The following is a 22966-nucleotide window of genomic DNA, read 5'->3' as shown; positions in this document are numbered from 1 at the left end:
GCTATCACGTGACTCGTGATAGCGTAGTCACGTGATTGAAATAGAGTATATATATATATATATATATATATACATACAACACGGGCACTTCACGTCATCGTACGTGGTCTCCGAGGGGGATATAAACGAATATGTGCAGATGAATGAACCGTACTTAATCCAATGAATTAAAGAATCCAAGTTTTCAGGAACCCGCCGAAAGCCAAAAAATGGCGGAGCCAGGATTTGAACTCTGGGCCTCCCAATGTCCGGTCGGGTGTGCTAACCACTACACCACTCCACCTTAGCTTTCTGGCGTTTCCTACCTGTCTTATTAATGCACAAGAAACGAAATGTGTCCAATCGGAGGTGTTCTGGAAACACACGCCGCCGCGTGGAACGCGGTACGACGCTTAGTGTCACGTGGTACGTGCTCGTTTGTGCTCCAGAAATCCTCCCACTGTTTGTCTCGCCCCGTGTACATGTAGTATTCTTTGTTTATGAGCTTTTTAGAGACACGGTATCATCATCATCTGCGAGAATCAAGAGCCACGTTATTGAATATACAACACGGGCACTTCACGTCATCGTACGTGGTCTCCGAGGGGGATATAAACGAATATGTGCAGATGAATGAACCGTACTTAATCCAATGAATTAAAGAATCCAAGTTTTCAGGAACCCGCCTGTAGTGATGTAGATTTTATGTTTGCGCGTGATCACCGTATATAGCGGCGGCGACGAAGAAGAGGAAGTAGAATAAAGCCAGTGAATGGGAATGGCTGCCCGATTCTTATTCTGCCCGCCGCGGTAGCGCTCTGTTTGTTCAGCACACTTGCAACGCTACATTGGCGACGAGGATGTGTTAGGCAGTCTTCAGCTACTGTTCTGGCAAGTGTCCACCCTCTACGACCTCGCAGCGCGCCGCCGCTGTACCACAAGCCGCTAGCTTCACAGCCAAGCCTACTGTTCTCCACTAATGATGACCCCCATTCCAACCTCACTGCCCCCTTTTGACTTGGATGCCACTGACCCAACTAATATCGGCACCGAATGGCGAAAGTGGATCACTCGCTTTGAAAACTTCCTCATCGCTTTCGATGTGAAGAATGACGCACGCAAACGTTCTCTCCTGCTCCACTATGCGGGGGAACGTGTCCATGAACTCTGCGATACCCTTCCTGACCAGCAGAGTGGTCCCACTTCAAGTACGACGCCAGATGCTGGTACACCCTCAGTAACGACCAGAAACTCATACCAATCTCTCAAAGACAAGCTTGACGCATACTTCAATCCCCGCACGAACACCACTTTCGAGGTCTTTCAGTTTCGTCAGGCAAAGCAACTCGAGGGCGAATCTGTCGGCCAATTCTCGATAAGGCTTCGACTGCTTGCCCGCAATTGCAGTTTCGCGAACGCCGACGAGGAAATCAAGAACCAGATCATATTTGCAACGACATCTTCACGCCTACGACGAGTAGCTTTAAGGCAAGACCTTAACCTTCCATCACTTTTGAATCAGGCTCGACTCCTCGAGGATGTCAACCGAGCAACGACTGCCATGGAAGGGTCGTCAACAACCACCACGGTTCAAGCAATCTCTGGACAGCCTCGCTACGGCCATGCAGGCACATCCAGAAATGCCCAACAACCTCGCTGCTTCTCTTCCCGTCTGAAATATGGAGGCAGCGCACAACAACGCACCCACGTCTCGCCTCCCCAGTGTTTCCACTGTGGTGCTCCCTGGCCCCACGAGGGAGGACAAGTAAACTGCCCCGCCAAATTTGCCTCTTGCAAAGCATGTGGCAGAAAAGGACACTATGGCAAGGTGTGCCAATCAGCACACAAGCCTATCTTCCAGATTTCTCATGATTCTGACTCCGACGAGAGCGTTTATGCTGTCGGAACTATATCACAAGTATCGCACCAAAACCTTCCAGAGGTTCATCTGCAGGTTAACAACACCCCTATAACATTTCTTATTGACACAGGTGCTTCAGTATCGGTCATTGGAACCTCTACCCTTAACAAGCTTGGAGCATTCACAAAACTCCAACAAGCAGGCACGCGTATTTACGCCTATGGATCGGATGCTCCGCTACCAATCATAGGAAAGCGCAGTGTCACGCTGAAGTACAGGGACAGCGACACAACAGAAGACGTGTTCGTAATAGAGGGAACCGTGAAGTCACTGCTGAGCTTCGCTGCTGCAAATAGACTGGGCCTAATCCAAATTACTTACGCCATCCAAGGACACTCACAAAAAGATGCACGCTCGAATGGAGAGGTGCCCCCAAATTTGCTCGAGACCCCACTCGCTGCTTTTCCCGAGTTGTGTGCGGGTGTAGGCAAACTAAAAAACCTCCAAGTACACCTCCACATTGACAAAGCCATTGCCCCGGTTGCTCAGCCCCATCGCAGAATCCCTTTTGCAGTGCGAAGCAAAGTAGAAGAGAAGATAAGCCAGCTCTTGGCCCTTGATATCATCGAAGAAGCAACCGGACCTACTCCATGGGTTTCACCAGTCGTAATTGTGCCAAAGCCGCACAATCCAGAGGACATTCGCCTATGCATCGACATGAAATGTGCGAATAGGGCCATTCTTCGCGAGAGGCACGTCTGCCCTACCATCGACGACGTGATCACAGCGCTGAACGGATCAACACTCTTCACGAAGCTTGATCTAAAAGATGGGTACCACCAACTAGAACTTGATAATGAATCAAGAACAATCACAACATTTGCAACACACAACAAATTGTACCGCTACAAACGACTTATGTTTGGAATTAACGCAGCTGCCGAGGTTTTCCAGGAAACCATCCGTCAAGTACTCAACGGCATACCTCACGTCCTCAACATCAGTGATGATATACTTGTGTTTGGCAAGACAAAGGATGAGCATGATCAGGCTCTCCAGGCAACTCTCGAAAGGTTGACAGAGAACGGCCTCACAGTTAATCCAAAAAAATGTCTCTTCGCACAGAAAGAACTCTGTTTTTTTGGTCACATTTTCTCTGCTTCTGGAATCAGAACAGACCCCCAGAAAATCGCAGCACTAAAAAAAAATGCCGGCCCCTGCCAACGCTCATGAAGTTCGAAGTCTGCTTGGTACAGTAAATTACAGCGGACGCTTCCTACCTAACCTTGCTGATATAACGTACCCTCTTCGGCTTCTCACAAAAAAGAACACCAAGTGGGTGTGGGGACCAGAAGAGCAAGGTGCTTTGGATACGCTGAAAGAAAAGCTGTCTGAGATCCCCAACCTTGTCTTTTTTGATGGTACAAAAGAAATAATTCTCACGGTCGACGCGTCGCCTGTTGGCCTTGGTGCCATACTAGCACAGAAGGAAGGCAACAACACCGAGATTGTCGCATATGCTAGTCGGGCTTTGACCCCCACTGAAGCACGGTACTCTCAGATTGAACGTGAGTTGCTTGCAGTTGTCTGGGGGACAGAGCACTTTCATCTGTATCTTTACGGTAACAACTTTCTCATTCGCACAGACCACAAACCCCTTGTCTCCATCCTCACCAACCCACGGGCGTGTCCGTCTGCACGAATTGAACGCCTCGTGTTGAGAATCCAACAATACAACTTCAGAGTGGAGCACACGTGTGGAATCAACAACCCTTCGGATTACCTGTCTCGCCATCCCATGCCGAGCTCCCCTGCTGACGCCCGCCTGGCTCATAGCACTAATGCATATGTCAACTTCATTGCCCACCACAACATTCCCAAAGCCATGACTCGTGCAGAAGTAGCTGCCGCCACTCTAAACGACCCTCATATGCAAAAGGTGATCGCTGCCCTCAGCAATCCTGCCAGGTGGAACGACCCAGCACTCAGAGAGTTTATATCCGTACAGCACGAGCTCTCTCTGACGGACAGCGGCCTACTACTGAAAGGCAATTGCCTCGTTCTACCGGCTGCTCTCCAGCAACAGGCGATATGTCTCGCTCACATTGGGCACCAGGGCATCTCCAAAACAAAAGCGCTCATGAAGCGAAAAGTATGGTTTCCCCACCTAGACAGCATGGTACAAACTACTCTTAAAAACTGTATGGCGTGTCAGGCAACCATCCAACATCAACACTCTGACCCCGTCGCGATTCCATCGAAGCCAAATCAACCTTGGGAGGCGCTCTCACTTGACTTCGCGGGGCCTTTCCCTAACGGCAAATACATAATGGTCCTAATGGATGATACGTCACGTTACCCTCTCGTGGCGGTATTATCATCGTTAGCGGCCCCAACTGTCATCACCAACCTTATGAAGATCTTCAGTACCTTCGGGATTCCTAAGGTCGTCAAAACGGATAACGGGCCTCCATTCCAAAGCCTTGACTTCAAAAACTTCGCTGACTCGCTAGGACTTCGCCATCAGCGCATCACGCCTTGCTGGCCGCAAGCGAACGGTGAGGTCGAAGGATTCATGCGCACACTTAAACGGTTTCTACAGGCGACAACGTTGGAAAACTCTACGTGGACTTCCGAATTGAGCAAATTTCTAATGGCCTATAGGGCGACACCTCACTCAACGACAGGGAAAACGCCCTTCGAACTACTCTTTGGAAGACCTATGGGCTACCTCCTTTCCGATTCCGCAGACACTAACAACGTGCCACAGGAATGGCAACACAAGGATTACGAAAATCGAAAGAAGCACAAGATTTACGCAGATGAACACAGACATGCGAGGGCCCACAACTTCGAAGTCGGAGATCGGGTACTGTGTAGACAGCCTCCGTCGAACAAGCTCACTCCCCCTTATGACCCGCAGCCATATAAAGTGATCGAAATCAAAGGGACGCAGGTAACTGCTCAGAGAGATCAGAAAATTATCACAAGGAACTCAAGTTTCTTCAAACTTCTTCCCACGAGTGCGAAGCTCAGAGCACATAATGAATTGATCAATGCGGATGATGCTGAGGAAGAAAACGCCATGAACACGCGTCATACTCACCCTCACCAGGAAGCTCAACAACACATCGACGTGGGGGAGAGACGAGACCTGCAACCCAACGAAGCTCAAAGATCCAGTGAAGGACCACGTCCGACTCCGGAATTTGAACAACAGCTCGACGTGGAGGAGGACGAAAGAAACCAGCGATTCCTTGAAGCCCCTGGCCCTGATCTATCAGGAACAGCACGACCGGTCCGTACAAGGTACCCTCCTACAAGACTCAGGGACTACGTCTGCTCCTGAAAAGCGTTTCGCTCTGTTCGTTTCTTTGCTCCTCGGGGGAAGTGATGTAGTGATGTAGATTTTATGTTTGCGCGTGATCACCGTATATAGCGGCGGCGACGAAGAAGAGGAAGTAGAATAAAGCCAGTGAATGGGAATGGCTGCCCGATTCTTATTCTGCCCGCCGCGGTAGCGCTCTGTTTGTTCAGCACACTTGCAACGCTACACCGCCGAAAGCCAAAAAATGGCGGAGCCAGGATTTGAACTCGTACCGCGTTCCACGCGGCGGCGTGTGTTTCCAGAACACCTCCGATTGGACACATTTCGTTTCTTGTGCATTAATAAGACAGGTAGGAAACGCAAGAAAGCTAAGGTGGAGTGGTGTAGTGGTTAGCACACCCGACCGGACATTGGGAGGCCCAGAGTTCAAATCCTGGCTCCGCCATTTTTTGGCTTTCGGCGGGTTCCTGAAAACTTGAATTCTTTAATTCACTGGATTAAGTACGGTTCATTCATCTGCACATATTCATCTTCACAGAGAGAGAGAGAGAGAGAGAGAGACAGTTCGTTACGTGACCTGGTTATCGGCACGGTAACGGTCTGTTCTGCGACGGCGAGCAGTGGATCGTCGTCGTAAGGTTTGCAGGATCCGCGTCGAGGGGAGTGTTAATGGAGGAGCGGGCTCGCGGGAGACGCGTACTTGGGGTACCGCCTTGCCCCGGGCGCTGCATGGTTGGGACCTCTCTTGAGAATAAGGATCTTCAGTATTTACTGAGGTGAACTAGAGCTAGCGTGCGTGCTTCGACTGCCTGAATGGTTAGCTTGGGAGGAGTGCATATGTAGGAGGTGTGGATATCAGGTAAGTGGAGCTTAAGTACAGCCTGAAAGCGAAAATGAGAGGAATATGTTTTGAGATATGAAAGCCGGGAAAGAGAGTTACACACTCGCCTCGAGTCCGACCACGTGCAGCTGCAACGGCTTGCGATGTACGGGTTGCTATGGCAACAACCGCGTCGGCTCCAATGCAACTGCGCGCCAGTATGAATGCGTTGTGTTCTGTCCGTGCGTTTCGCTCGTGATGGCTGCTGTCGAGTTTTGTACATTGGAAATTCAGACGATAGACACCACATTTTCGATTTGAGTGTGTCACAAGATAACAGACAGTATAGTTAACTATTTTCAACACACTGAAGTGAGTAAAACATCGAGTGAAAGTAAAAGTGACCACTGAGGTAACAACTATATTTCATAAAACAACATATTTATATTTGACCGGTAGTAATAATGTCAGAGGAAAATGTTTGGCACGGCGCTCGCTGACGATAACTCTTATTACCGGATAGGCATTCCCACTGGAGCATACAATGTAGTCTAACACTAGCTTAACGCGAGGGAGCTACGGCTATAGCCGTAGCTCCCTCGCGTTATATTTTCGCCCACATGCGCGAAAATAGTTCGCGCACGTGGACCTTAAAAAAGGCTGGCTTGTACGGCTGAACGCATCTGTGCTGTCACTACTAATAAAGTTTGGTACAAACATTGTATTTTGTATTTTCTGACTACGTTTGTCTCGGGATCCTGCAAAGTTCACTTCACAAAAAGTTCCAAGGGATCCCAAGTATGCCGGCGCAAGATGGATATCTTCAAGGTCCTTGAATGGCAAGAACGCCAACGCAGTGAAATCTCTTTCTAAAGCGACCCAGTGATATCCCACAACACTGTCTTTATAGAGACTCGGGCGATATAAATTTGTGTCTTATTGTACAGTTCGTGTTGCTCAAATGAATATTAGTGTCTTTTGGAACTCGCACAGAATCAAACAATGCTCGAAGGAACTTGACTCACGGTTAAGGAAGTGCTTGCAGGACGCAGGACTAATAGTTGTTAAGAACTCCAGCTTGGTACTGCAATGAACTGTTCTTCGCTTTGCAACGAAAATAACAACGCCAAACCACAACCGAAATATAAACAAAAAGTGATACCGATTATTGTGGCCGATGCCCACGAGCAGTCGTGTGGTTCAATATCCAGACCTGCGCACGGATGGGAGTCGCTCTGCTTTTATCTTTCTTCGTGACCATGCCCATTGTCCGCGCCCGAGGACACGCCAGGCGAAGTCTAGAAGGCGCCACTTTCACTAAGCGCACTGCAATTACAGAGAATAGCGGTCGGAGGAAGTCTCCCCTTGAGCGTCACGAGTTCGTACCCACCTCGCCGCTCAGACTGGGCCTCGCCCAAGACTCGTCTTTTTGTTAGCCACGGTCGGGCTTAGATGGAACCGAGAAGTGTCAGTCCGTTTCTGTGAAGTGCAGCTTAGCCTCCAGAAATAGTGAGGGACGAAATATACCAACAGGAAGTATGAAGAGTGATTTGAGAACGTAAGATAGTAAATTAGTAGCGATATCTATTGCTACAGAAGACAGTAAATAATATCACGGCAACAACAGGGTAAATAAGATGTCTCCTCTTTGCACGCTGTCACTGAGTCGGTGCACAATAGACACTATACCACACAATGGGAACTTTCGCCAATTCAAATAGACCACTATGAGCCATGTATAGGAATCAGGCACCGCGCTAGACCAATCACTCATTCTGTGTATGGGCGCGTGTATTTTTCTCTCATGCGCACACAGATACACACGGACACAACTGCAACGACGCACACACGAGTGCAAGCACACATACAAAGAAACGCTCACGCACTCATGTTATGCGTCCACCCATTCAGCCACACGCAAGCACATTAACTTTCATGCGCTTACAAGAAAGATAGTAGCGTATAGCATCTTTTCGCTATTAAGCTTCTAGAGCGGCAAGTAGCGTTTCTCGCTCTTCACGTCAACCTAATACGAAGCTAAAGTGTGATCCCGTTGCATCAGCGGCGCGATTTGTGTAACGTCAATGAAAACGCCTCCTGCTCGCACGAAACCTGCAATTTAGACGCGGGCAGACGGAATTATTGCGTCTCCGGGTTGCAGGCAGTTCACAGAGCCATCGCCCGCCACTGACATTAGCACGTGCTCCGCGAGCTTGGTCTTCCGGAAGAAACCATGTCCTGAAGTACGCAAGGAGTTTTTTTTAAGGGCTTCCAAGACAAGTTGAGTGGTGTTACGTCAACACACGCACATTAGAAAAGCTGTGCACGTTTTCTTTTATGACGCTTCCGGCGCGAAATAGCTACAATCACAGGCTACTTTTCTTCTTACAGTTCTGCTTAGCTCTTCCGATGATTGCTGTCTTGCTTCACCTCCTTCAAGACCCTTGAATTGTTTCTGTGCATCGGAATCTTGGTGTACATAGTTCTCACCATTCTCGAATTAAGCGAAGTACAGGAACATAGGGTAAGGCGGGGTAAAATGATACGCGAGGCAAAAGGCGACATGTTGTGTTTAGCGTCATTCAGGTCCTAGACAAGCAATCGGAGTACGTTCAAACTTCACCGAGAGAGGTGCCGTTACCTGCACACTTTGGATGTGTTAAAATTCACAGCTATTGGCATGAATGTTCTAAAGAAAATAAATGCGGAGTTGAGGTTGACGCGCTTAAGGGCCGCCCACACTAGCGAGAAAACGCGCCCGGCGCGCCGATAAATCGGTTAAGCGGGAAGATAAAGGGCGTGTCTCTGCACGCGCTCGTGGCGCTGACTGTGCTTCGGCGCCATTTTGTTACTTGCCGCGATCGGCGTGCCACGCGCGTTTTCTCGCTAGTGTGGGCGGCCCTTTACTCCCCGCCAAAAAGGCGGCAAAATTCAGCTCGAGGTTTCGCTTCGAGATGTGCACCCCGGTTAGCACCCACTATTTTTCCAACGTAAGCTTTAATTTTATTGATATACTTTATTAGCTCCACGCGGACTAAACTTCATCAATCTGTGGTGGCGTTTTTTTTTTTACGAAATAATTATTCACGCAACAGGATACGCGCGGGGCAAAACACGACAATCTGGAATTCTATGACACGCCTGACAATAACGCACGAGTCTTCTGGTTTCTCCTGAGCCATGTTCTTTTTCTCCCGTTATGTAGAATAATCCGAACGTATAAAAAAAGATATCAAGAGCTTCATAGCGCGAAGGTTGCATGAACAAAGCTCTCGAAAGTGTCAAGCAATAGCGTCACTACCTTCGCACTGCTGCCAGCCTTTTAGCGTACCAAAGGATGCGCTTCAAAGCGAGCCAAACAACCCGGTGAATGTGAAGAGCAGCGGCTCTACAAAAAACAGCTTGGCTACAGAAGGCGCGTTCTTTCCGACGTTTCGAGTTCCAAGAACATTTCTTCTGTACCTATCGTATAGGACAGAAAACGGGAACAAGCAGGTCGGAGAGCAGCACTGTTCTAATGTCATCTTCCCACAAGGCAAAGCTGACGTTGGAGAGATCAACCAAAAACTTTCGTACACACAAAAAACAGTGAAACCGAAGAGAAAGATAATTAGTGATCCCCCGAAGAGGCGCGCAGTATCCGAGCGTTCTGCAGGCCATGCGGTGCACACCACAAGGGACTGGCAGAGCCTGGTATGCAAATAACTTTGGAGCCAAGCAATCAAGCCATACTGAGTGCGGGATTAACTATAGAATGAATGCACCAAATGCAAAGAGTGGGCTCGTGAAGAGTGCGTTGTTGCTCACACAGTGCGTTTCATGTGTTTTTATTGTAAAAAACTGAACGCATATCAGGTTTTATAAGTGTCTCATTGTAGCCCCCTTTGTTGTCTCAGTTTTCCCACGGGGCGGGGCAAAATTAGGGATTGTGCGACTTTCAGATATTGTGGTTTTGTTTAATGTTTCGCTTGCTCCAGTTAAGTAATATTTACTGAGCATACAATGAAGACGTAAGAATACTCTCATGGTGTGTTTTTTAGATATTAAAGCAACAAGTAAAAATTACTATTGGAATGAACACTTTTCGTCTCATGTCACCTTACCCTAAACTCGAACTAACACGCGAGCAAAACATAGTGTGTTCTGCCGCTGGCAGTGGAGCTAAGAGCTTTATGTGATCTGCTTGCCAGGAGGCAGCTAGTTGTTCAGGACTGGTCAAATTGTTTTCTTCAAAAAAAAAAAAAAAAAAAAAAAAAACAAGAAGAACAACAACAACAAAAAAACATTTCAGTCTGTTTACTCTCTTTTGAGTTTTCGAGATATATTTCGTCATTTTAGCCAGCCGTCACGCGCCCGAAACTCAGGATGATTGTTGGGCAGATATTTTGACATACGTGGCGCGGACGCCTTCTTTGATTCCCGTTTTCAGCAACGGGAAGAAAAGACCGACTCTTCGGCACGATTTGACTCGCGCGCGTGGAACAACAAGTTTCTTTTTCATTCCCGCCGTTTCTCAGTCTTCTTTTACTTTTGCCTTCGTGTTGTTGCTCTCATCTATATGAAAAAGAGAGCAAAAAAAAAAAAAAAAAAAAAAAAAAATGGCGCTTGTGAAGATAACAAGAAAGGCGCTGAATTTGGAAGAGCGTCTCGAGTGCGTCCGCGTAAACTGGTTACTGCTGGTCGTGTGAAGCGTAAGTTATCATTCTTGAACTTTGTAATTTTATACGAAAAACTGACGTCCTTGATGCAGTGGCGAAGGTGTCTGAGTGTTTAACTTTCCGCGCCATACAATACACGGATGGCTAGCGTTCGGAATCTCTCTCGATCAGTCTAACCAATCACGAGAGCAGAAAATATCGCGCCTTAAGAGTTGCAAACCGATCAGTCCGGGCTTGGATTTTTGGGAAAGAGAAAATAAATGACCTTTGTAGCGAAAACAAAAAAAGCATAGTGGAAAATTTTGTTAATAGCACGCGGAAAAAGAAGACACTGCTTTTGTTTTTAACGCAAAGAAGCAAAGCGTAAGCGCAACATCAACCGATCGATATTCATGCTTTCGATCGTTTTGTAGACACAAATCCAGGACACAAAACGAATTTTTCTCTTTACTTATCCGGACCTTTTAGATTGTCTGCATTGGTGCAGAGGCTCCAGTTGCGCCATACGTGAAACCAGTTTAGTGCGAATGTCAGACATGTTTTTGAGCAACTTCGGGTCTCCTCCGTACCTGCAGCAGATCTACAGCGACGAGTCACGATCGCGAGTCGGAATTACTTTGCTCACGTACTCATAGAAAACTCGAGCTTAGCCCACGCCGAACTATCTAAAACAAAGCCATACTTGTTTTTCCTTCTTTTTTTCAACTTACAGCGGGAGCAGCCCGTTGTTTGTGTTCTTCAGCGGCGCGACGTCGACCAGCATGTTTCGTGCATCCCTCCACAAGTCAAGTTGCGGAGCAAGAGTTTGCGTTACTCGCGTAGGCTCCTTCTTCTTACGGATTGGCGACTCAAGTCGGGTCCACGCCTAACTATCGTAAACAAAGCCGTTGCACTCGTTTTTCTTTCAACGGGAGCAGCGCGTTCTCTCGTACACTGTTCCTCGGCGACTTGATGTGGACCAGCTTGTTACGCGTGTATCTCTCCCTCCTCAGCCAAGTCGCGAGGCAAGGTCCCGCCGGTTTAGAGAACCGGGCGGACACGCCTCGCATTGTCTTATCGGGACCGAACCCAACGGTGCGTGCACGTCTGGTCGCTCTGTGGCGTCCATCGCAGATGTCGAATAGCAAGCCGGTGGCCACGAAGCTCTCGAAAAAGAAAAAAAGAAAGAAGTGAAAAAAAAGCCTTCGACGAACAAGATAGGATAGATGGAGAGAGGGTGAGAGACAAAGGGGAAAAAGAAAGACAAAAGGAAGATGCTTGTACCGAAGGAGTCATCGACTCCGTGCTTCGGTGGCATCCGGTGAGCGCTGGTGGCGACTTTATTGTTCGCTGGTCAGAAGCTGCGCGCTCGCAACCTGCGCTGTTCAGGATCGCGAGTGACGGGCAAGGAGTTAAGACTTGCTGAGAAAGACAACAAGTACACGTGGTGCCTACGAATAGCACGTGCTGGAAGTTACTAGAATCTGTAGGAAAAAAAAAAAAAAAAGAAGCCACGTACTTCATTCGGCCGAAAAAAAAATTTGAATCTTTAAAATGACGTTAACCATGAACCCGTTGACACTGAGTACCGAGCGGCGACAGTTCCACGGGAGTGTAAAATTTCCAAATTTAGCGCATAATATTTGACAGTGCTTAAAGCGTGACATTATGCTTCACAGTACTTCAAACATGCTGTCTCTTGTATGGTAGTGACTTGAAAGACACTCTTCGCAGGAAAGAAATACTTGAAATAATTAATTACACAGCGAATCTATGTTCCGAATTCGTAATTTGCATCCTAAAATCGTCTTTGTAGGAAACTTTACTTGTCTCCGAATTTCTCGCTATGTTTCCTGTCATAAAGAGGTAGGTCACAATTAGCCCATTTCCATATGGCGCAAATCAGTTTGCCTATAGGAGGATACATGATACATATAGTATAGGGGCCGGGAACTTCGGGCCTATCAAACTCTCAGTCTCGTGAGTTTTCGTCAGAGGTTTCAAGGCCAATGCTGTTTATATTCTTTCTACTGTTTAAAACACCAAAGCGAAAAAAAAAATCCATGTAAGTTGAAGTTTATAGGCATAAAAAGAACAAACTTGAACAGCACACCTGAATTGTTTGGTGCCCAAATAGACGGGGCAGTAACGCTTCTCGCTATTCATGCTCCTCGTAGGAAGAGGATACAACATGTCTTGATCTGTTCTGAAAGGAAGCGTGCACGCCCCGCACTTCTGGTTCGTCGGCAATTAAAAAAAAATCATCGAGAGTTTCACGTCCGCTGATGCTAACTAGCCGAGCACTCGACAACAGCGTCCACAATAGAGTCTCCAACAAAGCGTACCGTACCTATTTAGGATGGATTTAGTACACCCTTTCTCCCCAAGGCTTAAACTTTCACCCTTCGAAGTGCGAGACGCCTAACGCGGTGCAGGGCGTCGCTAAGGCCATAATATTTTAAAGCCCTACTCCTGACCTCGGAACAAAGGAGTCTCATATACGGAGCGTGTATTTTAGAATGCCGTTCACTCTCGACGATGATTTCCTTTCCTCTGGCCCATATGGCCCACCCACTGAAGACTCGTCGTATCCATCCGAAGATCCAGGGCGGATCATGCATATACATGGAGCTTGCGCGGGCCCAGTTAGTACAAGTTCCAGCGGGAAGAAGATGATCGCGTGCTGCCTGTGCAGAAGCGACGAAGAGGTCTTTTCGCGCCGCCTGTCTTTTTCCGCCAGCAGGAGCGCATCTAAGGGCGCTCCCCCACCCACACAAGGAAGCGCGGCGGCGGCGTCGACTCCTCGATATATATACAGCGGCGGAATAATTTGAGGCGCACCTTCTTATATTGGGCAGCGCGTCGAATTATACGGGTGCAGTGAACATATTGGTGTCCGTCCTCGAGTGCTTCCATTGGAATTTAGAGGAGTCATTCGGGGGCCTCGCGTGCGCTGTGATTGCCGCTTGCTTCGGGAGCGTGGCCATGGGATCCCGCGGAGCGCTTATTTTCTGATGGATGGCGTTCGATTGCTGTTTTGAGAATGACTTTTCATGCGCCATTATACGGACGCGAATACACGCGGAGCGTGCCAGTCTGTGAAAGTGCGAAAAGAGAAAGTGGGAGCTCGGCTTTGGAGTGGGAGGCAAAGGGTTACTTTGAGAAAACGAAGAATGTCCGAAGAAAGGAGGCGAAAGAATTGTTGTTTGCTAGCTGTAAACGATTACCTACCGGATATCATTCTAGTATGAGAAAAAAACTCAAAAAGAAACCGGAATTTTTTTTTTTTTTTACAAGGTGATTCAAATTTTTTCAAATTTCAGTCACCTTCAAAGTACTCTCCGGCGGGTGCAGTACAGTTGTTGAGACGTCTCTTTTGGTGCTAAAAACAGCTTTTAAACTCGTCGAATATCATGTGCTCAGAGCTTCTGTCGTTTTGTGTTTTACCTCTTCCACTTCGGCAAACCATTTGTCTCCCCGTGAGAGCATTTTCTTTTTCAACCGGGGAAAAAAAGGGGGAAAAAAAAGTCACACAGTGTGAGGTCGGGTGAATCGAAAGCTTGGGATACATGGGTCGTGCAGTTCAAGGTCAAACACTGCTGAACACTCAACGCGGAGTGAGCGTTCTCAGAGTTAACGAACCAGCCTCCTGTTTGCCAGAACTCGCGTTGTCAGTCTGCCCACAACGCGCTGAGCATTCAGCAGTTCTTGAACAAAAACGGCATGATCCCCGTACACTATTCTTCCAACTCACCCGACCTCGACGTTTAAAATTCCCGTTAAACCTGTACCGTCTCTCCATATATAGTTCATTGATTCGCATAATACAAAACTCATCCATTTTACACAAACACTCGTTGTTTATCGCAATACCACCTCATTCAATCTCCTTTCACTAAGTCGGTCGCGGTGAAACGCTGAACACCAGGCCAATTGAAGAATATTTTACGAGCTAAGCTTTCCAGCCTCAGCTTTCATCGATGAACCATAAACTTCCTCAGTCATGCGCCGTTCATTTCCGCAGCCATTTCTGCATGCACGCAGTGCTGCGGGCCCCGGAGAATAGTAGCGGGCAGTGCCGGGGCTAAGCTCGGCAACAGGTGTGTCTTCCAGCGTGCGCGATCTCGAATAGCTCTCGCGTGCTCGTGGGCTCACGAGGAGCAAGGAGAGCCTCCCCCGCCCGCCCGCTATGCGGACGTTTTTGCCCGTCTTTTGTCCGAGGCCGCCCAGGGCCTCACGTTCTCGAGGCAGGAAGGGACAGTCAGCGCTGCGTCGACTCTCCGCGAAGACCTCAGCGCAAGAGTACGGGCGTAAAACGAATGGCGGCTTCCTCGCAAAGACCGCGGGAGACGAACCCCTTTGTTATTGAGGAAGCCTTCCCCGGAGGCGCCGATTGTTTCAGTCGTGGGAAAAAAATAATTGGGATGCGAGCCTCGGGGAAGGGTGAGACGCTTAAGGAAAGAGCTAAAGGTTAGCTCCCGCGGCACGCGTCGCGCCGTAAAACTGAATGCTTGGCGTGGCTTGATAGGGAAGGGCCGGATTTGGATGCGGCTTCAGCACGTCGCACGTACATTTGGCGGCATAACGAACGAAGTACTTGAGCTCGCGGGTACCGTAGAACAACGACTGGCTTATCTTCCGTGTATACACGAAGGTAGATCCTGCGGAGGATGCCGACGTTCGCGCGGGTCATCACGCGCGGAAAAAAGCCATTCACTTCTCGTGGGAGATCGGAAAGGAAGCGATGTACCGCATCGCACCGAACCCACCGCAAATGAGATCAACGAGGTGCGGCATTTGGCGTCTGCTCTTGGAGGGGGGGCACAGTGGTCTAGCGATAATGAGGAGGATAAAAGCGAACTAGAACAACAAGGGCGCGCAAGGGCTGATTCTAGCTGACGTGCGGTATCGGCCTAATGTTTGAGCGGCGCGGACAGATTTGCTCGAAGAGCCTTCGGATAGCCGTAATTCGGGGGCGCTACTGGGCCAGTTGTTCCTGGTGTACACGCTGCGTATCGGCAGGCGTGATACGCGAAAGAACAAATACGCCGCGCCTCCCACTTGATGGCCAATCGAGGCCTCCCAGGTACGAATTCGATACCTGAGCTCTCCCGTCCGACAACGGCGCGCTTAAACTGTTGCGGAGCTACAGACGGGTGCATGCAGCAGTCGCGGGCAGTTGTGTGAGACGTCGGGTGTTATTGGTAGTTGGTTTGCATTGCGTACGGGGCGCAATGGTACGTTTACCTCGGCTATCGTACATCATCGATCATCCGAAGGAATGGATGCGTGGTGCCCGTGTCGTTAGGCGATGCGGTATAAATGGTGGCCTTTATGGGCTGCTTGTAGAGGCGTTATGGCCCTGTTCAAGATCGATCGATTTTGAAGAGGCCGAAAGAAGAGCGTGGCATCTGACCGGGGCGCCATCCTTCATTTAAATAGTTCGAGCAAAGGAGTGGTCGGGCGGACAACGATCGGGGACGGTAAGGATCGGGGTACATAAAGATGATCAATCAAACATTGAGACTCACGATCGATCACCATCTAAAATACATTGTAAAAAACACAATATATTTAACACTTACTTTTAAATGCTGGTAACGGAAAACTTTCGATGTCCACATGGCGCCTTTCATATTCTGCGGTCTTTAATGCATTAGATAAATGAGATTAACTAATTATGTGGACAATAGGACACATAATTTTCTAATTAATGGTAAAAAAAAACAAGCAATAGTAACGAAGCATTATTCGGCGATTCGCTTCTACCTCTTTCAGCGGTCTTTAAGTAACAACAACATATGTTTAAAAATAAAAACAAGACAATAAAACACTTCTGTGTCCTGCTCAAGTGTATCTATTGATGAACCACATCCCACGTCTTTCGACTTGCGCTTGGTTGGCTGATCGATGTCGGTGTATTCCTCTTCACCCGGCCATTCCCCTCCGCTTCCTACGCTCCGTCATGAATCAGTCCCCTTCGATGGCCATAACCTAGCCCCAAAACGCGTTTTTTCCTCTCTAGAAGCGACCTGGTTGTCGACCATGCGTAACTTCCACCGCGGCGTCTCTGCGCGACCACACGCAAAAGGCAAAAGGAGGAAACAACAAAACAAAAAACCTCCGTTTCAAAACTGCCGACAGGAACCCCGCCGCCGAATTTTTTACGGTCGACCCTTTACAACGGAACACATGAATTGGCAGCAACGTCGACACGAGCATCGACAATAAGAGCGTACCCCAACAACAACAACAATCTAAAGATCCCTGTTGCGTTCTCATTGACCTTGCCGGGAATCTGGTCTTTGACTGCGTCCCCCCCCCCTCCCCCTCCTCTATTCCCGTCCGACGATTGCGTGGCGAATGGCAGATACACGATGTGGACATCCCAAGGAGCGTTCGATTCATCTGACTGAAGAGGGATTATAGCTGTATGGGATCATGGGCAACGTTGTAAAGAACATACATATTGTGGCCCAGTGCAGTCAAGCGCAAACGGAGGCGAAACAGATTAAAAGGGGGGGGGGGGGGGGGGGGGCGAGAGGGGGGGGGGGGTGGAGGTGTACTTGCAAATTTGCACTTCCGCCGATTGTTTCACTTGGTGCGCGTGTTTTTACATATTAGGGTGCTGCCGTGTGCTTTCTGACGTACAAAAGAGGGAACAGCAAGATAATATGGAAGCTTTGGGTCCCCCAAATAGGTTGGCGCGTTGACCGCACAAGCGTAGAAGTTCTTCCCGTGCGCAGCGCGACGCCTCAGGTTGTTCGGGGGATCCAAAGCGTGGGGACTCCCTGTTCTAAAACTCGCTATTAGCTCAATAGAAGTTAAGGCGATTGGATCGGTACCGAGCGATTGGAAAGCTGGTGTTTTTAACGGACTATGCAGTTGTACCACGAGAAGGATGCTCATCAAAATTTATACGGGCAGGGGTGGGGATCGAATCCAACGATAATTCCTGGACTCAAAAGGACGAGTTCTGACTTCACGTGTTCGGAGATGAGGTACGCGAAAACACTCGGTCACCGACCCTCCCTCCACTCGTCGTCACCAATCCTTCTTGTCACGCAAAAAAAAAAAAAAAAAATTAAGTGTTTTAATAGACCGATAGGGTGACGTCTTCTTGCAAGCAGCTTAAGTGCAAAGTGCACATTAGATGCCACAAAACATTAAAAAAAAAAGAACAGAAAAAGCACATAACTCTTTTCCTAAGGCACCGAAAGCCCGAAGGCTGAATAGCAGCGTATAAGAGCCGGTTGTTGGGGGCGTTGCGTTCTACTGCGGACCTTTACACCTAAAAAGATTTATGCCCCATTTTCTTGCTATCGCAACTGTAGCAAGTGCTAAACAAAAGTTCAACCAGGAAAGCTTGTGCGAGGCTTCGCCGTGAACCCCAAATGTTAGCAACGTATCCCATCCAGAACCGCGAAGCACTAATCTTTCTACCGTGTTATCTGTTCAGCGGCCAGCCGCCTCCGATCCATTTTGTGGGTGGGGACCTGGGTCTTAAAAGTCATACAGTATCTGCGGTACACGTGCGTTGAACACACTTATCATATCGGCGTTGTTTATACAGGATACACCCCGGGGAGTTGTTAAACACAGGTTAAATCTGGGAGGTGCGTAACTATATATCCACAGCCCTACAATATCTACAGCGAACATGATCCGGAAGAGATATGTGGCGGTGGGCATCTGGCAGGTTCGGTGGCGGCTCTTAAGATGTCGTGTGTTTTTGCGATTAGTGCGCACTACTGCTTGCCGCGTTCTAGCTGCAGCCTTCTCGACTGAAGGCTATACGCGCTGAGCGTGTATTTAGGGAATGGCGCACTTGATGACCCCTTTCGATCGATGGCATACGGGTTTGATAGTAAGCTACTTCCTCCTAAATATGGATGTGCAAAACTACTTGGAAAAAACGAAGTGGTTTATTTAACGGTAGAGGTCGTTTCAGACTGGCTCGGTGTACGTCGCAATCGTGGTATGTGGCAGCTTGTTACGGCGATTAGGGGGTGCTTGTAGCCTGTCATTTGTCAAAATTGGAACCTAAACGTATACCCAGATAGTTTCGTTAAACTGTAAATACCGCCTGAATTTGTTTTAGGATGTTAACTTTTGAAATCTATCCTTACAAGTGCACCCCGTTCCTTCCAGACGCACATACAGACTCGACCCGAAGAGCGTTGGGAGTTCAATTTGTCGAGCTCTGTTAATGATTTGGTCAGGGTGACCAATTAATACCACGCAGAAATGCTTGATAACTATGATGACTACAAGAATGGCTAACATCTCCATTTAATATTTTTAACACATATTGAAGAAGGAGAAGAAGAGGCCTACAATTATCGGTCAGCTATCGACTTCTGGTGAAGATTAAAAAAATGACGTGGTACGTAATCGACACGTATTTTCGTTTGGATTGGAATGATAATTTGGGATCACATCGACTAAAATACACTTTAAGCTACTACCGTAAATACCAGTTATATGTCAACGCAGAAGAAAAAAAAAAGAAAAAGAAAGAGATCGGACAAGTCCTTATATAAGAAACGGCATGATTCTGGAGCCGCCGTGCCACTGGTCGGTTAGTCTCAGCATTCCGAAGCGCGCCTTGACGTCACGAACCTCCTCTCAGCGTTGGAGCTGAGTCGCTGGGCTTTTGGTAATTGAAGCCGTTCTGTGAGAGATTTTGTTACTCGCGAGAGACGTAAACACTACACAGTGCGCATCCGTTCAGTAGCGCGTATAATATGGCGTCTGTGTGAAATGCAGGCGCTGTGGATGCCACTCAGACGGTAACGTTCGTTCCCATGCACTTGGAACCGAGGTCGGAGAGGAACGCTTTTTAACTACCAGGTCCCAAGGTCGAACTTGCCCAAAGGGTTGGGATAGAATCGAACGCCAACCCTCTTGTTGTTGTGGCTGGTCGTCAGCCGCTCAAGAACGCGAGGTCGTTCCCAACAACGCGCAGACAAAATACTTCCGAAGCTAAGCTATGCGAAACATTCTGTAGGTACGCAGAGGCAAATGGACGCTTTCCAGCAGCTGCGCATGGGCGACGCCATAACCGACCGTCAGTTTTTGTTTCCTTCTATTACGTTCGCTTGATCATGATCAGAGCAGGGCAGGTTATTGCCATTTTAGGCTTGACTGGGTCCTCCTCCCCAGCATTGGCCTTTACGGAGGCTCGTCAATGCCCCCTTCAGTGGCTTGGCCTCTGGCTGGTGACAAGAGAAGGTTAGCAATGGTGCCTGTAATCTGGCACTTGTGCAAAGCGTCAGTACATAGCACGATTGATTGATTGATTGATTGAAAACATCTTTATTTAAGAAAAAAAAAGAAGAAATTGGGTAGGAAAGAATGTGTTCATCCCAATTCCAGGATTCAACTGGCCTCCAACGCCGCGGTGGCCCAGCCAATGCTGGCAGGCAGGGTCATCGCTGCGCAGGATGGCCTCCCACTTAGCACGATGAACATAGACAACCTAGTAAAGTAAAAGTAAAGAAAAAGAACAGAAAAGCTAGCAGTTTTATGATTTGAGAATGATGCCGTTGTTACTTCCCTAAGCCTATTTAGTTCCCGATATAAGACTGAGCTCAAACTGAAACGTCGGGCGTAGTCATCCATGAGAGGCCACGTGACACGGGACTACGCATTTCGGCATGGACCGGTAAAGCTAAGGCCGCCACTGGGACCACGCCAGTCACATGTTGTGCCTGTTTGCGGTGGACGGAAGGGCCGAGCGCGTTGCCAACGTTTCAATATTGTAATATTTAAGCTATGTTTAGAGTTGTATTTTTTTAGGAAAAAAGTACTTCGAGACTTTTTGTCTGAATAATATAAAAAAGAAGAAAAGAATACAAAAATAATAGCGGACTTTAAATTGAAAACAGGTTATACTGATTGCAAACTGATTTCCAAATTCTGGGATCGAAATCTAAATTTGGAAAACAAAAATCCAGAAGACAAAAAAATAAGTAAAACGCTTTAAAAAAAAGCGCAGAAAACGCGAAACGCGGAGAACCCGTTCGATGTGTAGGTCTATTTTTGTTTGGATGACAGATTAAACGGTCAAGATGCAAAACGCTCCTGGCTAAATTTTATTCCGTTTTGGTCGTTTACGGTTGTAGTTTCTTTCAGGCAGGACCTGAATTCGGCACGTTTTCATCTTTGTCAGTTTTTATCGAAGCCAAGCTTCTTTCTCCAGACTTCTCTGCAAATTAAAATTGTTTCATGCACGTAACCGCCGACTAGCAAAAGAACATAATTGTTTTATTTTTTCGCGTCTCTCCCCGGCTCCAGAGTTAATTAAAATCACCGGTCCTTCACCTGAAGAAGTGTGTAGCCAGATGTAATTGCTCTGAAAACGTATACTCAGCCTCGTTGGACTCTTTTTACCTTTTTTATTGCATGTAACTTAAAAATAAATAAAAAATTGTCAAATTTTAACTGACTCTGCACAAAATTGAGCCCGTGAGAACCACAGAAGGAAAACTTTACTACGCCCTAGGTATGAGTTGTTAATTTCCATTATATTTCGTCGTATAATACACACACACACAAAAATACATGTTTGCGACCCGCAAAGAAGTCATTCTTAGTTGGCTATGTTACCCCCAAATTGTACCTTTTTTTTTGCGTGTGTGTGCGTCAGCAACGTTACAAAAAAAAAAAAAAAAAAGAAAAGCGGTTGCACTTTTTTTTTTTTGCAATAATGCTTTTCTCATCTTTTCCGAGGACACCCTTTAATTCCAAAGTCGGGGGGGGGGGGGGGGGGGGGGGGAAGGGACGGGACGGGACCTCAAAAAATACACTTTACTTCAAAGGTGTCTTCAAACTTATATTCTTGTAGAAGCCGTCTAAAAGTCAACTTCGCTGCTTTTTTGTGTGCGTGTTCTTTTTACCTCTACGTGCGCCTGTTCCCATATGAGTGCGTTCGCACACTCGATATTATTCCTCTTCCCACACCGCAGAGTGTCAACTTGAACTTGTGCACTCACGGCGTGACTACAACAACATAAATTGTCCCCATTACATTTTTTTAAAGTCTCATTTTCGTGTACGGGTTTGCCCCCGGAGAAGACTTGGATTCCACGCTCGTGAGTGTCAATTTTCAGAACGAAGATTGGGCTTTCTCCAACTCACTCGTCGTACGAGAAATTCTTCATGGTTTCACCTTCTGGGGGGGTAGCAAAATAACACAAAACAAGAAAAAAAAAACACGAAAGCGAACACGACGTTAGTGAAAAGCTCCATCAAAACAAGAGCAAACGGCAGATTCCACAACGCGACGCGTGGAATCTGAGTTAAAACTTGGTGTATGTTAGTCTCCCCGTGCAAATTGTAGTTTCAAGAGCGACGGGTCTTCGCGGCCACTGAACTTCTCTGACCCCTTGCACGCTTGTCGGGATCACGAACGGATAGTCGTTTTGGCAGGGCGACTTGCAGCAGGTGTAGGGTTAAAAAAAAAGAAGGAAAAAAAAAAAGAATGACAGCCTGTCGTGGGAGAGTTTCTTCGACTAAAGCAATTATTATTCTTTTTCAGTCGACGCGAGATGTCTCGAAACCGTGTACTTCTCGTGCTCTTTTACTCGAAAACTGGCGAAGTCCGTTTGAGATTCGCGTGATGTGTGTGCTGCGCTGGGAAATGGCAGGAGTTCAGGAACCCTTTCAGGTTGTGCGATGTTCTGAGTACAATATTTCGTTTGGTGATAGCATCTTTTGCCATTGTTCAGAAATTTCTTATCATTAAGATCAGGTTTGATGTGGAAATTATTACTTTTTCTTAGATTAAAGGATTGTGCACCGTGTTTTTTTAGATTAGAGGATTGTGGACAGACGGAATCAAGATTGCAGCAAAATGAAATGCCACTCGTCACGTTTGCAGATCAGAACACTATGATTGTTAAAGGTGTACTCTTTAACCAGAATGTGTTTTTACTCGAGATGTGGTTGTGTCTACTGAATCTCCCTCTACTTGAAAGTATGCTAGACGTCAACGTTAAAGAACGTTTATATTGGGCGAGTCAAGTATTTGGCATAAGCACTGAACACACGAAAACAGACACTATAGTATCGCTATTTTGCAGGGATTTCAAAGCCCTTCCTAAAATCGCCTAATGAACGCATATCGAGTGGTAGGCCAAGTCGGGATCTTGGGCAGATTTTTCAAAACTATATCAAGGCTTTTTGTCTGAAATCGTTGGAAATGCCCTTCAAACAGAGGAAGAAGGTGGCGATTCTATAAAGACGTTCAGTGCGAAGACATTATAGGGGCCCGTGGAACAGGGGTTCCATAATTTTGTAGAGCACCTTGGTATGAAGGATATTTAAAAGCGACTGAC

The 22966-nt window shown here is 47.5% G+C and overlaps 1 protein-coding gene across 1 annotated transcript in view; it reads right to left on the bottom strand.

The window, feature by feature from the left end:
• Positions 1 to 22966, bottom strand: part of LOC8027343 (protocadherin-16) — a 223240-nt gene that overhangs the window by 106983 nt on the left and 93291 nt on the right. The gene's annotated exons all lie outside the window — the stretch shown is intronic.

This window comes from Ixodes scapularis, unplaced genomic scaffold (assembly GCF_016920785.2).
Source record: "Ixodes scapularis isolate PalLabHiFi unplaced genomic scaffold, ASM1692078v2 PGA_scaffold5__190_contigs__length_132052651, whole genome shotgun sequence".
NCBI lineage: Eukaryota > Metazoa > Arthropoda > Arachnida > Ixodida > Ixodidae > Ixodes > Ixodes scapularis.
This window is presented reverse-complemented; position numbering and strand designations above follow the sequence as displayed.